The sequence below is a fragment of the Sarcophilus harrisii genome, chromosome 5, assembly GCF_902635505.1.
Source record: "Sarcophilus harrisii chromosome 5, mSarHar1.11, whole genome shotgun sequence".
Classification (NCBI taxonomy): Eukaryota; Metazoa; Chordata; class Mammalia; order Dasyuromorphia; family Dasyuridae; genus Sarcophilus; species Sarcophilus harrisii.
The window spans coordinates 74580139-74593905 of NC_045430.1; the positions used below are offsets into that span (position 1 = coordinate 74580139).

Consider the following 13767-nt stretch of genomic DNA (forward strand, 5'->3'; position numbering starts at 1 on the left):
AGTTTATTGCTTGACTAATTTACTAGAAGTGAAGAAAGAAGTATGTAGGTTGCTTCCAACTTGAGAATCTGAAATATAAACTTTAGTTGATGTCAACATGCTTTCAAAGACCTTGTTCAGGAGAAAACTAATGGAAATGGAAATTTCATATGATCTTCCATGTCCATAGACATTTTAGGAGATCATTAGGTAAGTAGGATTAGAATGACTCAATGAAGTTTCCAGCAACTTAACCACTTTGTTAATATTCTGTTAGATCACTGACATGCACTCTGAAAAATTATGGTTTCAAGAAAAGATTACATTCAAATATAAAAAATATTTGTCTTCAAAAAAAAAAAACAAACCTCAAGGATATTTGATAACTGGCCTGCTATTGGGAAGAGATTAGATACTAAATTTAAATTGAATATGCAGGTGTAGTGAGTTATTCATTTCATTACTTTTCCTACAGGTGTGTATTAGTAATTGGCAGAGAGTCTGTCAGAGGCACTCTGTTGTTCAACTTTTTCTGATGAAAAGGGATAAAGTTACACAGTAGGTGAAAATTTAAAGGGGACAAAATGGATATTTTCTCACAGAACCTAATTTTGCTCTTTTAATTCCTCATATGTAATGACCCAAATAATGAGGACAATATCAATATCATAACAAGAAGAGGGGACCTCTAATAAAAGTGATACCTTTTATCTAAATGAATCACTCTGAACAATAAAGTACAGTTACAGTAAAACAGTATTTCCTGACTTTTAAAAAGGTAAAGGTAAGTGGAAAATAAGTTTTTTGAGGGCAGCAATTATTGCCTTTTTTTAAATCTTGATATCCCCCCTAGCAGTGTCCCAAAAATAGTAGGTACAAAGCAAATGTTTGTAAAGTTGAATTAAATCAAATCCCCCCAAAAAAGTAAGAGAATTAAACAGAAAATGCAACAATATTAACTCACATTTATATCATGCTCTAATGTGTGCAATGCACATTTCCTGGCAATAACACTGTGAGATGGGTAGTATAAGTATTATTATTATCCCCCCCCCTTTTTTTTTTGCTGAGGCAATTAGGGTCAAGTGATTTGCCCAGAATCACACAGCTAGGAAGTATTAAGTTTTTATTGAGACCAGATTTGAACTCAGGTCCTCCTGACTTCAGGGCTGGTATTTTATCCATGACACCAACTAACTGTCCATATTAGCCCCATTTTACAAATGAGGAAAAATAAGACTCCAAGAGATAAAATGATTTAATGTGGGATTCAAATCCAGTCCTCTCCACTATACTGCAGTGCCCTTTACATATTGAATTCACTGCCTGCTTTTGTTCTTAACTGTAAATCCTCATCTGATATTATCACTATGAGTCATTATCACTTCTTCCAGAGGAAGCACCTAGGCTTTCTGTCTCTACAAAAGATTTTAACATTCTAGTGTGTTCATGAAGCATGAGGGGGGGAGAGACTGAGACTACCACAGAAACTGTAGAATTTTCTTTAATAGCATGATGTAAAGGACTGAAACTTAAGGTTAATTACTGATTGAACAATATTAGCATATGCTTGGAAAATGGCCCTTCCCAATATTCTGTGCTGGCTCGATGATTGGTGTATACAGAGAATTATAGGAGGGACTAGGGGGTGGAATAAGACTAGCCAAGGTCACTTCTGAGCAGGAGACAAAGAGGAGAGGTCGTGAAGATCCTGTGTCCATCCAATTCACTTCTACCCCTAAAGACCAAGAATAAAGACCAAGGACTTTTGCTTATCCTGACTCTGGCTGATTCTAAGGTATCCAGGGAGCTAACTCGGTCTTCACAGCATTATTGTTTCATAAAGATGCCATTTGCTGAGTTGATGACAGCTACAGACCTCTGGCAGCTTCACAGAGCTCGGGGTGAACAAAATGGTGACAGTAGCAAAATTCTATAAGCACCCACTATTCTTTCAGCCAATAATTCTGTCGATAAACATTTATCAAGTGCCTATTATGTGCTGGGGGCAGCTAGGTGGCTCAGTGGATAAAGCACTGGACCTACAGTCATAAAGACCAGAGTTCAAATATGACCTCAGACACTTACAAGTCATTTAGGCCCTGGTCTTCATACAACTGGAAGAGGAAATGGCAAACTACTCCGGTATCTTTGCCAAAAAACCCCCATGGACAGTATTAAAATGATACAGAATAAGACATCAGAAGATGAGCCCCTCAAGTCAGAAAGGTGTGGTGATGGTCTACAGGATCACAAAGGGCAACAATGCACCAGATGCCATTCCAAGTGCTAGAGAAACAAAAAAAGGCAAAAGGCAGTACCTGTCCTCAAGGACCTGATAGTCTTGATGAAGAGCAGAAGCTGTGCTGCTCACAATGAATAAAATATCCCCAAACACCTAGGGGCTTTGAATGGGCATAAATGACACTTCTATCCAATAAGCTGACATTGTGTAATCCTGGAGCATCCAAACCACATTCCTTCAGAGAAGGAGGAGGAAGAGGAGGAGACACACATAAGTCATAATTAAATGAAAAACTATCTCATGGGGTCTCTTGGAGGGACAACAAAAGGAATTGGCAAAAGAGGGTTTATTACCCAAGAGCAATTAGATATATCATTTTATAGGATACTAAGTCACAGGAACAAAGAGCTGAAAGGTACCTCATTGAATCAACCATTCTGGAGAACAATTTGGAACCATGCCCAAAGGGCAATCACACTTACATACCTTTTAATTCAGCAATTCCCACTTCTAGGTCTGTATTCCAAGTGAAAAGGACCCACATATACAAAAATATTTATAGCTGTTCTTTTGTGATGCCAAAGAATTGGAAACTGAGGGGATGCCCATCAATTGAGGAATGGCTGAACAAGTTGTGGTACATGAAGATAATGGAATACTTTCCTTTTTCAGTTCTAATTCTGACTCCCTGGACTTCACCATTAAGCCCTCATACCTTCTCCCTCCTCCATGATTTTCAGTCATTTCTATGTCTTGTGTTCTCCTTAAGAATCTTTTTTATTGCCTTTCTTTGAATCACCAGTGCTTAGCACCGTGCCCAGAATATAGCAAGCACTTAATAAATGCTTGTTGACTTAGTTTCTGATATATGTGCAATATATGTGCAATAACATGTGCAATCATGTTAAACATACTTCCACATTAGTCATGTTGTAAGAAAAGAAATGGAACAAAAGTGAAAAACTATGAGGGAAAAAACAACAAAAAAGTAAAAATAATATGCTTTGACCTCTTAGTCTCCTTCCTTCCAGTTCCATATCTATAATTCTATTGATTATAAATAAATTGGAGGAACATAGGATAGTTTATCTCTCAGACTTGTGGAGGAGGAAGAAATTTGTGACCAAAGACGAACTAGAGACCATTATTGATCACAAAATAGAAAATTTTGATTACATCAAATTAAAAAGCTTCTGTACAAACAAAACTAATGCAGGCAAGATTAGAAAGGAAGCAACAAACTGGGAAAACATCTTCACAGTTAAAGGTTCTGATAAAGGCCTCATTTCCAAAATATATAGAGAACTGACTCTAATTTATAAGAAACCAAGCCATTCTCCAATTGAAAATGGTGGATAGAACAGACAATTTTCAGATGATGAAATTGAAAATTACCACCATATGAAAGAGTGTTCCAAATCGTTATTAATAAGAAATGCAAATTAAGACAACTCTGAATACCCTAAACATCGGTCAGATTGGCTAAATGACAGGAAAAATAATGATGAATGTTGGGAGGGGAGGGAAAATAATATAATTGTTGGTGGAGTTTAAAAATCCAACCATTCTGGACAATCTGAATTATAAAAGTTATCAAACCCAACCGTTTAAGAGGCTTACTGGCTTTACCCAAGGAGATATTAAAGAAGGAAAGGGGCCTTGTATGGCCCAAAATGTTTGTGGCAGCCCTGTTTGTAGTGGTAAAACTGGAAAATGAATGGATCCCTAATTGGAGAAGGTTGGGTAAATTGTTAAAATGTTATGGAATATATTGTTTTAAGAAAACCAGGGATGAAATACAGAGGTTTGGAGGCTTACATGAACTGATGCTGAGGAATAGAAACAAGAATCATTATATACATAACAATGATACTGATGAAGATTACCTGATGGAAGTGGATTTCCCTTTGACAAAAAGACCAATTTGTTTCAATTGATCAATGATGGACAGAAGCAGATATCCCAAAGAAAAACACTGGGAAATGAATGTAAACTGTTTGATTTTTTGTTTTTCTTCCCAGGATTTTTTCCTTCTGAATCCAATTTCCCTGGCAACAAGAAAACTGTTTGTTCTTTACACATACATTGTATCTAGGATATACTACAAATATTTAAATATATAGGACTGCTTGCCATCTAGGGGAGGGGGTGGAGGGTGGGAGGGAAAAATCGGAACAGAAGTGAGTGCAAGAGATAATGTTGTAAAAAAAATTCTGTCAATAAAAAAGTTATAATAAAAAAACTAAATTAAATTAAATTAAATTAAAAAATTAAAAAAAAATCCTATTGAGAGACTGTCAATTTCCATCTAAAATAAGATCAATTTTTTCCACTCACTACCCTGATACCTCATTGTGGTATGTAAATCATTCTGAAGGCTGTTCCAAAACAGTTCAAATACTACCACATCCCACCACCTTAGAAAGGCTTTGGGTTTAGGCCAAAGATAGACTGCCATATGTTTCTCAACCAAGAAGCAATCTATCTAAATTCAGAGTGGCTTCTTTAAATCTATAGCAACTCATGAAAACAGCCTATTAATGCATAGAAAAGTTAAAATCACCATTGGTGGTGAGTATATACACAAGTGATGGAAACACACAAAGGCTAAGATTAAGGTATCAACCTACAAGTCTAGTAACATTTTAATTTTGTTTTTGTTTTTGTTTTTGTTTTTTTTTAAGAAACTCACAAAGAAACAATAGGAGAAAAATCTATTTAGAAATTAGGTATGGATAAAATATTATTTCTTAAATTAGTGGGAAATTATATCAAATCAAATGTTAGTACTATGCCCAAATGACTACAAAACTGAGCATAACCTTTTATCCAGAAATGTCATTACTGAGTCTGTATCCCAAAAAGATCATAAAAGAAAGGGAGGAATCCACATGTGCAAAAATGTTTGTAGCAGCTATTTCTGTGGTGGCAAGGAATTGGAAAATGAATAGATGCTCATCAATTAGAGAATAATTGAATAAGTTATGGCATATGAATGTAATGGAATATGCTCTTATAAAAAAATGATGAACAGATTGCTTTCAGAAAAGCCTGGAAAAGACTTATATGAACTGATGCTGAGTGAGATGAGAAGAACCAGGAGATCATTGTACATAGTAACAGCAAGACTGTGTGATGATTAACTATGATAAACTTAGCTCTTCTCAGCAATACAGTGATCTAAGACAATTCCAACAGACCTGGGATGGAAAATGTAGAAAATCATCGATATGTAGAGAAAGAAACTACAGAAACTGAATGTGAATCGAAGTATTTTCACCTTTTGTTTGCTTTTTGTTTCTCATGGCTTTTCTGTCTTGTTCTGATTTTTTCTTTCACAACACAACTAATACAGAATTCTGTTTAAAGAGATTATAACATGTATAATCTATTATCAGATTGCTTACTATTTTGGGCAAAGGGTAGGTAAGGGAAAGTGGAAGAATAAAATCTGGAATTCAAAATCTTACAAAAATGAATGTTGAAAACTCTCCTTCTATGAAATTGGGAAAATAAAATGTTATTGAATTTAAAAAATAAAGAAATATTAGTTTTCTTCTGATATTTCCAAAGATCTCTGATTTCATCCACGTGGATATATCTTTCCTTCCATTGCCATAGGATCACAACTGTTTCCTTAGCCAAAATGATTCTTCATCTCATGACTGGCATTTTAGTGATGACCATCTGTAAGTATGGACTGTAACATTCTCTGGGCTTGTAAAATTCTCCTACCATTTTCCCCAACAGATTAGTCTGAATGATCATTTTATTTTATTCTTGTTTTAAATCAAAATCCATAAATAAATGATGGCAGAAACAGGTTAAATATTGTATATCTGGAATTAACTATTGTAAACTTTTGTTCAACTATTATAAACCTTTGTTCAAATACAAAAGTCTAACACCGAAATTAGACATATATAATTATCATATTATGGTAAACATCTCCAAGTTGTAGTTTATTTCATTTAAAATGTTATAAATTTAATAAAATTTATTTAAAAATTTAATTTTATATTAAACTACAGATAATAGTAAACATGAGATTTGGATGGATTATTTCTCTTAATTCTTGCAGAATGTCCCATATAAAATGTTCATAATTAATTTATATTTTTGTTTAGTTTTTTAATTATAAGCAGAATGAAAGTTTATATTTTATAAATACATAGGAAATTTTACTTTGAAGCTTTGGGGACAAAGTTAACATTGTAGTTGTTGTAAGCATTTAATGAGAAAATCTAAAAGAATATTAAAAATGATCTTTTAAATTTTTGTGAGGATTCACATTACATTTCTATTGAAAAGGATTTGTGGTACAAAAAAAAAACAATTTTGGAAAACATTTTTCCATCTGCTATTCTAGCACTTTAAGAATCACAGTCATGGTACATCTTTTTCTTTTAAAATAATGTAGTTCACATGTCTTAAGCTGTCCTGAAAGTGACAAACATTCCATTTATAAGAAATCAGGTGGTTCCAAAAATATCCCTTTGTAACATATGTCCCAAATATAAACCCAGTTATAGTATGTTAGGTAATTTTTAAAGTGCTCCATATGTCTATCTTACATGCTCTGTGTTCTTTTTTAATCTCTAATTATGCTATTCTAAATTGTGTGAGTGCTCGTAAATCCTTTGAAGGAACTGAGATATAAATAAATTACTTGAAAAAAAAATTAAAGCAAAAATTAGAGCTCCCTCTGCTGGTCCTTAAATAAAACTTTCTTTTCATTAAAGTAAAACAAAATGAGAAAAGGGAGCAGGGAGAAAAGCCTGTCATCCTGGAAATGAGATCACAAGGAACCTTTGCAAAGTTAAAAGAAAAATTTTTGAACATTAAGATAGGAAAAAGTTCTTGCTTTTAAATATCATAAAGCAATATGTTAGAAATATTCTTAGTTACTGTATGGTCATTTCAGTATTGTCTGACTCTTATGACCCCATTTGTAGTTTACTTGGCAAAGATTCTGGAATTGTTTGCCATTTGATTCTCCAATTCATTTTATAGATTTTAATATGTAACATAAGTAAAAGAGAGGTCTCACCTATAGCATAATATAGTTTGGGGGAGAAGCACAAAAATATTCTTGCTGTAGAATACTTTGTACAATTCTTGTTAAAATAAAATTCCTTCATGTAGTCATATCCTGATTATACAAAATATATTAATGAATCTAATAATATTCATACCCTACTTTACAAGATACTTTTGTGGGGGGAAGAAGAGAAAGGATAAAAAGGTAGACTCATGAAAATTAACAGAAATTCACATTATTCTATCATGGCTAGTCTCGTGATATAAGCCACTTCATGAAATGTTGAAATGTTTGCTTGGGGAAATGGCAAGTTCTCAAACACTGCCACTTTTTCAGTTGTGCCTGCTAAAATGTAAAACTAATATTCAACAAACACATGGTCATCGAAATTTTTCTCTCCTCCTACAGAAATTATCCACAGTAGATAATGGATTCCTACATATAAGGCATCCTGGGTAATAGTCACCCACTTATGTGACCAGTTTATAAGACAGAGAAAAACAGAGACAAGCAGACAGGCAGACAAACAGAGAGAAATATAGATAGAGAGAAACAGAGAGATAAGAGAAACAGTGAGAAACAGAAAGATGAGAAAAACAAAGAAAGAGACAGAGAGAAACAAAGACAGAGAGAGACAAAGAGATAGAGACAGAGAAAGACAGAGAGACAGAGAGACAGAAAGAGAGAGAGAGAGAGAGAGAGAGAGAGAGAGAGAGAGAGAGAGAGAGAGAGAGAGAGAGAGAGAGAGAGAGAGAGAGAGAAACAGAGAAAGACAAAGAGACAGAGAGGATATAAAGATATACATTCACATACATATTATGTGTATATGACTCCATTCACCTCTATATGGAAGAAAATGCTGCTAAAATGTTCTTTATTTCTCTACAAAGCTAAAATAAGGACAACTATGTTGTTATAAATATACCTACGCATTTTGTTCCTATTTTTTCTGAGCACAGGGATCCCCAGAAGACAGGTAGGCTTTAACATACAAATTTATTTTGGTGATTCATTCAACTCTTGCATATAAACAACCAATTCCACTTCAAAACATTTCATATTAGAATGCAATAATCCAACTGTGAGGATTATGTGACCGACAGCATTTTAATTAATTCTCCCTATCCTAAACCCTACCATTTGGGGGGGAACAGTCACAACAAAATAAAAGAAAACATTTGTCTTTTAAAGCCAATACCAACCTTCCAGAAAATATTTTTCTTAATCCTTCTTAGCATTTACCTACTGCCTTTAAAGAATTCTAGTTACTTTCACTGCAAATCAATGAACAAATTTTTCCAGAACCTATTTGGTCTCCCAAGAAAATCTATGTGAAAGTTCTTTCAATTTAATTTTTAATAATTAATTTAATAATTTTTATTAATCGTCACCTACATGTAATGTACAATGTTAGGTATACAAATACAAAGAAGAAATAAGACATTAGCCTAATATAAGAGCTAGTCTATAAAAATAAGGTGAAATTATTAAATATTGACATGAACTTTGTAATCAAATAACAAGTATTTGTTAAATACTCATGATGAATCTGCAACTGTAAAAGTGCTAGGACAAAACAAAATAAAGCAATTCCTTCCCCCAAGAAGTTTCATGAACTTATATAAGCAAATGCAATATATATGCACAGTAAAAACAAGGTGAATTTTTTTTAGAGAAGTACTGATTTCAAGGATTTAAGAAAGGCCTCATGAAGGAAAGATACTTAAGCTGAGTTCTGAAGGAGAAAAGGGATCCTAAGAGGCAAAGATGAGAAGTGAGGACATTCTAGACAGTGGGACAATCTCTTCAGAAGCCTGATGACATCAGATGGAATATAGGAGGGATGGCAAGTGAGCCAGTTTTACTAGAATGAAGAATAAATAAAGAGGAGTCTGGAAAGGAAGGTTAGTTGCAGACTGTGAAAGGTTTCATTGAAAAACAGAGGGGAATTTGCATTTGATCCCCAAGAAATGAGAAGCCAGTTTTTCTAGCTGAGCAGACTATGTAATCAGACATGAATTTCAGGCATATTGTTTTTGTGCCGGTGTAGTTAGTAGCTTTTACAAGAAACATACCACTAATATTATAGAAATTATCTAAGCACTAGGAAACAAGAGAATTCTGTTTAAATAAAAACACAAATTTATAAATTTAGTTATATTCTGGATGAACGCATGTCCATAGAAAGATAATAATGGGGAAAGGTTTTATAGAGAAATAGTTGAAAAATGGTTTCTAAAAAATGAATGGGATATTATTATGCAGTAAAATGAAGAATTCAGAGAATTATTAGAAGATTTATATGACAGGATACAAACTAAAATAAACAGAAACAATGCTTACAGCAATGTCAATGAGATGATTACCAAAAACAAACTGAACCAGTTGAGTAAATGAAAACCCATTAAAGGTCCAAGAACACAGATTATGAAGTATATGGTCCCCCTTAAAATAGACGTGAAGGACTACTAGGAGAGAACACTACATGTACGTTGTCAGAGGCATTCACTATATTGAATGTTCTTTCTTAATTATTTTTCTTTGTTTCAGAGAGACTGGAAAGGGTGAATTATTGAAATAACTTCTGTTTGCCTCAGTTTCCTCATTCGCAAAATGAGGATAATAATAGCACCTGTCTCCCAGGGTTGTTGTGAGGCTCAAATGAGAAAATAATTGTAAAGAGCTTAGCCCATAATTAGCTCTATATAAATGCTACTGTGATTATTATATAGCCTGCTAGGTGGCTCCATAGTGTGTAGAGTATCAGACCTGGAGTCAAGAAGACTGATCTTCCTGAATTCAAATCCATTCTCAGACACTTACCAGCTATGTGACCCTGGGTAAGTCACTTAACCCTATTTATTTCCATTTCTTCCTCTGTAAAATGAGCTCGAGAAGGAAATGGCAAACCATTCCTGTATTCCTACCAGCAAAACCTCAAAAGGAGTTATGAAGACTGAGACACAACCAAAAATAAGTGAGCAATATGATTATCACAAGGAACAAAAAATATGATAAATTTAAAGAAATATAAAAAAGAGCTGTGTGAAAGGGAAGATACACACTTAATACAGCCATTTATTTTTTGCATCATCTTGATAAATTTAAGACACAGTCTTTCCTCTGGATGATCAATAAATGACAAACAGTACAAAAGTATACAGTTGTATGAACTATCTAAGGAATTATTCTTGGGCACTGTTTTGTATAACTTTTTGAGGCATCTACTCTGTTGTTTGTCTATTTCTGTTTGTCTGCTTTAATCAAACAAATTGATTAAGTTTTTAAAAAATTTAATCTAAGAGAAATTGATCCATATTATTCCCCATTTCTTCTCTAACTTCTACTCCCCTCACCCCACCCTCCCAGACCCTACACACACGACCCTTGCCAACAGATACTAGAGTCCTACTATAATGTATAATTGTATAATAGAATTGTACTGTAATGAACTAAGAGACTCGATCATATACAACTATAAAAGAAAAAGAGTTATATCAAATGTAGTAAAAATAAGATATGTTGTTTTTTGTATGAAACTATGCTTATATTCTTAATATTAAAAATAAATTGTATGTTTTATAAAATATCATCTTTGTTTTAGTTTTGAACAGAAAGAAAAACCTCCATAAGGTCTGAATAGAATTGTAACCAGAGCAGAGTAACTGGAGCTTTGTACCAGGGCACAAAATTTAGAAATTTCTAATGTTTACAATCCTTCAACATGACAAACTAAATGAATTATTAGTTAATAAGAATATTATTCTTATTATTATAGGTGGTGCAATAGACAGGGCACTAGCCCTAAAGTCAGGAGGATCTGAGTTCAAATCTGGTCTCCGACACTTAACACTTGTTGGCTGTGTGATCCTAGGCAAGTCATTTAACCCTAACTGCTTCAGAAAAAAAAAAAAAAAAAAAAAAAAAAAAAACCTAAAATTGGAAGGCACCAAATAGTATGCCTCCTTCCCCCCATAACCCTGGTTAAACTTCAATTGAATTCCTCCTTAGCCAAGATCCATCCTACAGTCCTCCCTACCCAGCAGTAGCCTCAGAGTGGTCTCTTCCAATTGTTACACATTTTGTAGAATTTCTAGCATTTTCTACATCTAGCACACTATAATACAATGTTAATTCATGTTAAGAATTATAACCCCAAGGCAACGTAAAATTGTAAATCATCAAAGAAATGTTAGGTTTTAAATAGTCTAGTCACATTGTGAAGGCAGAAAAGAGAACCTTCCAGAAAATTTCATCATTTTGAGCACCCCATTCACAGAACATTCTGATTACCTGAGGTTTTCCTAAAAAATTATGTCTTACATTAAGAAGATTAATTTCAAAATTAATTGTGGTACTGGGCTACCTAGAGTATGGACTTCTGTATTTTTCAGCCAAATGACTAGAAATTGTGTAATCAATAAATCTGGATGCCCTATGAACTCCTAAGTATACTTAGTAGCCACTAAAAATACTCTCTAATTAGTAATTCCATCAGATTTCCTGGCATGTCCCCTTTCCTCTCTCTTGATTCCATTCCCATCTTCAAATTTCCATATACTTTCTCTTGCTCTATGTCTCTTCTACTTTCTATTGTAAACTTTTGATATAGATAACCTAAACTAAAGACAGTCAAAAATACGAATAATAAAGTAAATAAAAAATGAGAAATTTCAATACTAGGGAGAAATGAGTAAAATATTAACTTTTAAATTACTAACGTCCCCACTAAGTAAGGAATCTCATCTCTCTGTGATGTGCAGTAACTGTTCTTCAATGAAGGAATGGAGGGGGTTATAATCAAAAGAACACTGGGGTAGAAGGCAAAGGACCAGGGGTTCAAATCCCAGTTTTGTCACTTATTCCTTGCATGTCATGAAACAATTCACTTAATCTCTCTGGACTTCAGTTTCCCTCATCTATATAATAAGGAAATTGTAGCAAACCACCACTTAATCCCTGCCCAATCTAAGACTATGAGTCTCTGAATCAGCTGGAGATCCTATGATATTGTTATCAAAATCTGGGGCAGAATAAGAAAGAAAGGAAATAAGTTTGGAAGAAGACAGAATATGAAAAATGGAATCTAAGTCATCAGTTTTCACTATCTGAAACTTGCCAAGCTCCCCAAATTAACTTTCATTGGAAAAAAATAAAACAAACATGTCAAATGGGTCAATTTTTTTTAAGAAATAAAATGCTCACTTTCATAAACTTTTGAAAGCTGCAACAAGCATTTTAATTAAAATATACTGATCATACTTGTAATCAGTATAATCATACCTGAACTTAACGTTCGGCCATGCTGCATGTTAATACAAAATACAAAACAAAAACAAGGAAATGTTAGTCATAGAAAATACATGAAATAATTCCCAAGAGAAGTATAAAATTCATGTACAGTAAGCTTTTCTTTCTCATTTTAATCACAGTACTAATAACTAAAGCATTAATGTAATCTAGCAGTTCATTTATAGCCACACAGAGAGGCAGCATGACATAGTGGAAAACTGACCTCAGAGTCAAGAAAACCCCAGATTCAAGTCCTAACTAGCTGTGGGACTAAATTACTCTACCTGTCAGTGACCTCAGGCAGCTCTAAGGTACAGAGTAGGCCCCTGGCTACATCAGTAAAAGAAATGTTCTGATCCTGATCTCCTCATAGCAATTAAACTGTGGCTCTGGTGCTCCTTCAACAACAACTACAAAAATTCACATATAAGAACATCTAAGAGGCAACTTCAGTTTTCAGAGAAAAATAATTCTTTGGGCAACTAGATAGTACAGCTGACAGAGCACTGGCCCTGGGTCAGAAGGGCCTGAATTAAAAGAGCTTCAGACATTTAATATTTTCTAGCTGTGTGACTCTGGGCAAGTCACTTAACCCCAATTGTCTTGCAAGAAAAAAGAAAAGAACAATAATTTTCTCCTTTTTTTCTTTTTCTTTTAATGAGAAGGGAATGGAATAATGGGGAAGAAAGGGAATAAACCCTGTGCCTCCTATGTTCAAAGATTTGTGCTAAACACTTTACAAATATTATTTCATTTGATCAGAATTTCAGAACAATTATTTCAGAATAAACCATATATTTCTTCCATATAACACTCCCTTTAAAAAATAAAAGTCAACTGCTTAACTATTTGGTGACCAAGAAACAAGGGGGAAAGTTCACCACCAATATTAGACATTAAGATTCTTTCTATCCAGTGCAAAAACATTGAGTGGAAAATGAAAATTCTAGCTGAAGTTTGGGATTGTGAGGCAAGACATAATGTCAACGAATATCATGTCAATATCCAAAATAAGAGAAACAAGGCTTAGATGCTGAAAATAAACTTTCCTCCTTTCTGGTAGAATGGGGTGCAGCTGCAATGATAATAACAGAACCTGGGTTCTTCCAGACTCCAAGCTCTATCGGCTACCTACTACACCATGTTGCTTCTCTGTTAGTCATTTTAAACTAATACAAGGAATCAGATTACATATTTTAAATGCTAGAGA

At 33.8% G+C, this 13767-nt stretch overlaps 1 protein-coding gene across 3 annotated transcripts in view; it reads right to left on the reverse strand.

Annotated features, from left to right (window-relative positions):
- TBC1D30 (TBC1 domain family member 30) overlaps nucleotides 1-13767 on the reverse strand; it is a 120181-nt gene that overhangs the window by 87108 nt on the left and 19306 nt on the right. The gene's annotated exons all lie outside the window — the stretch shown is intronic.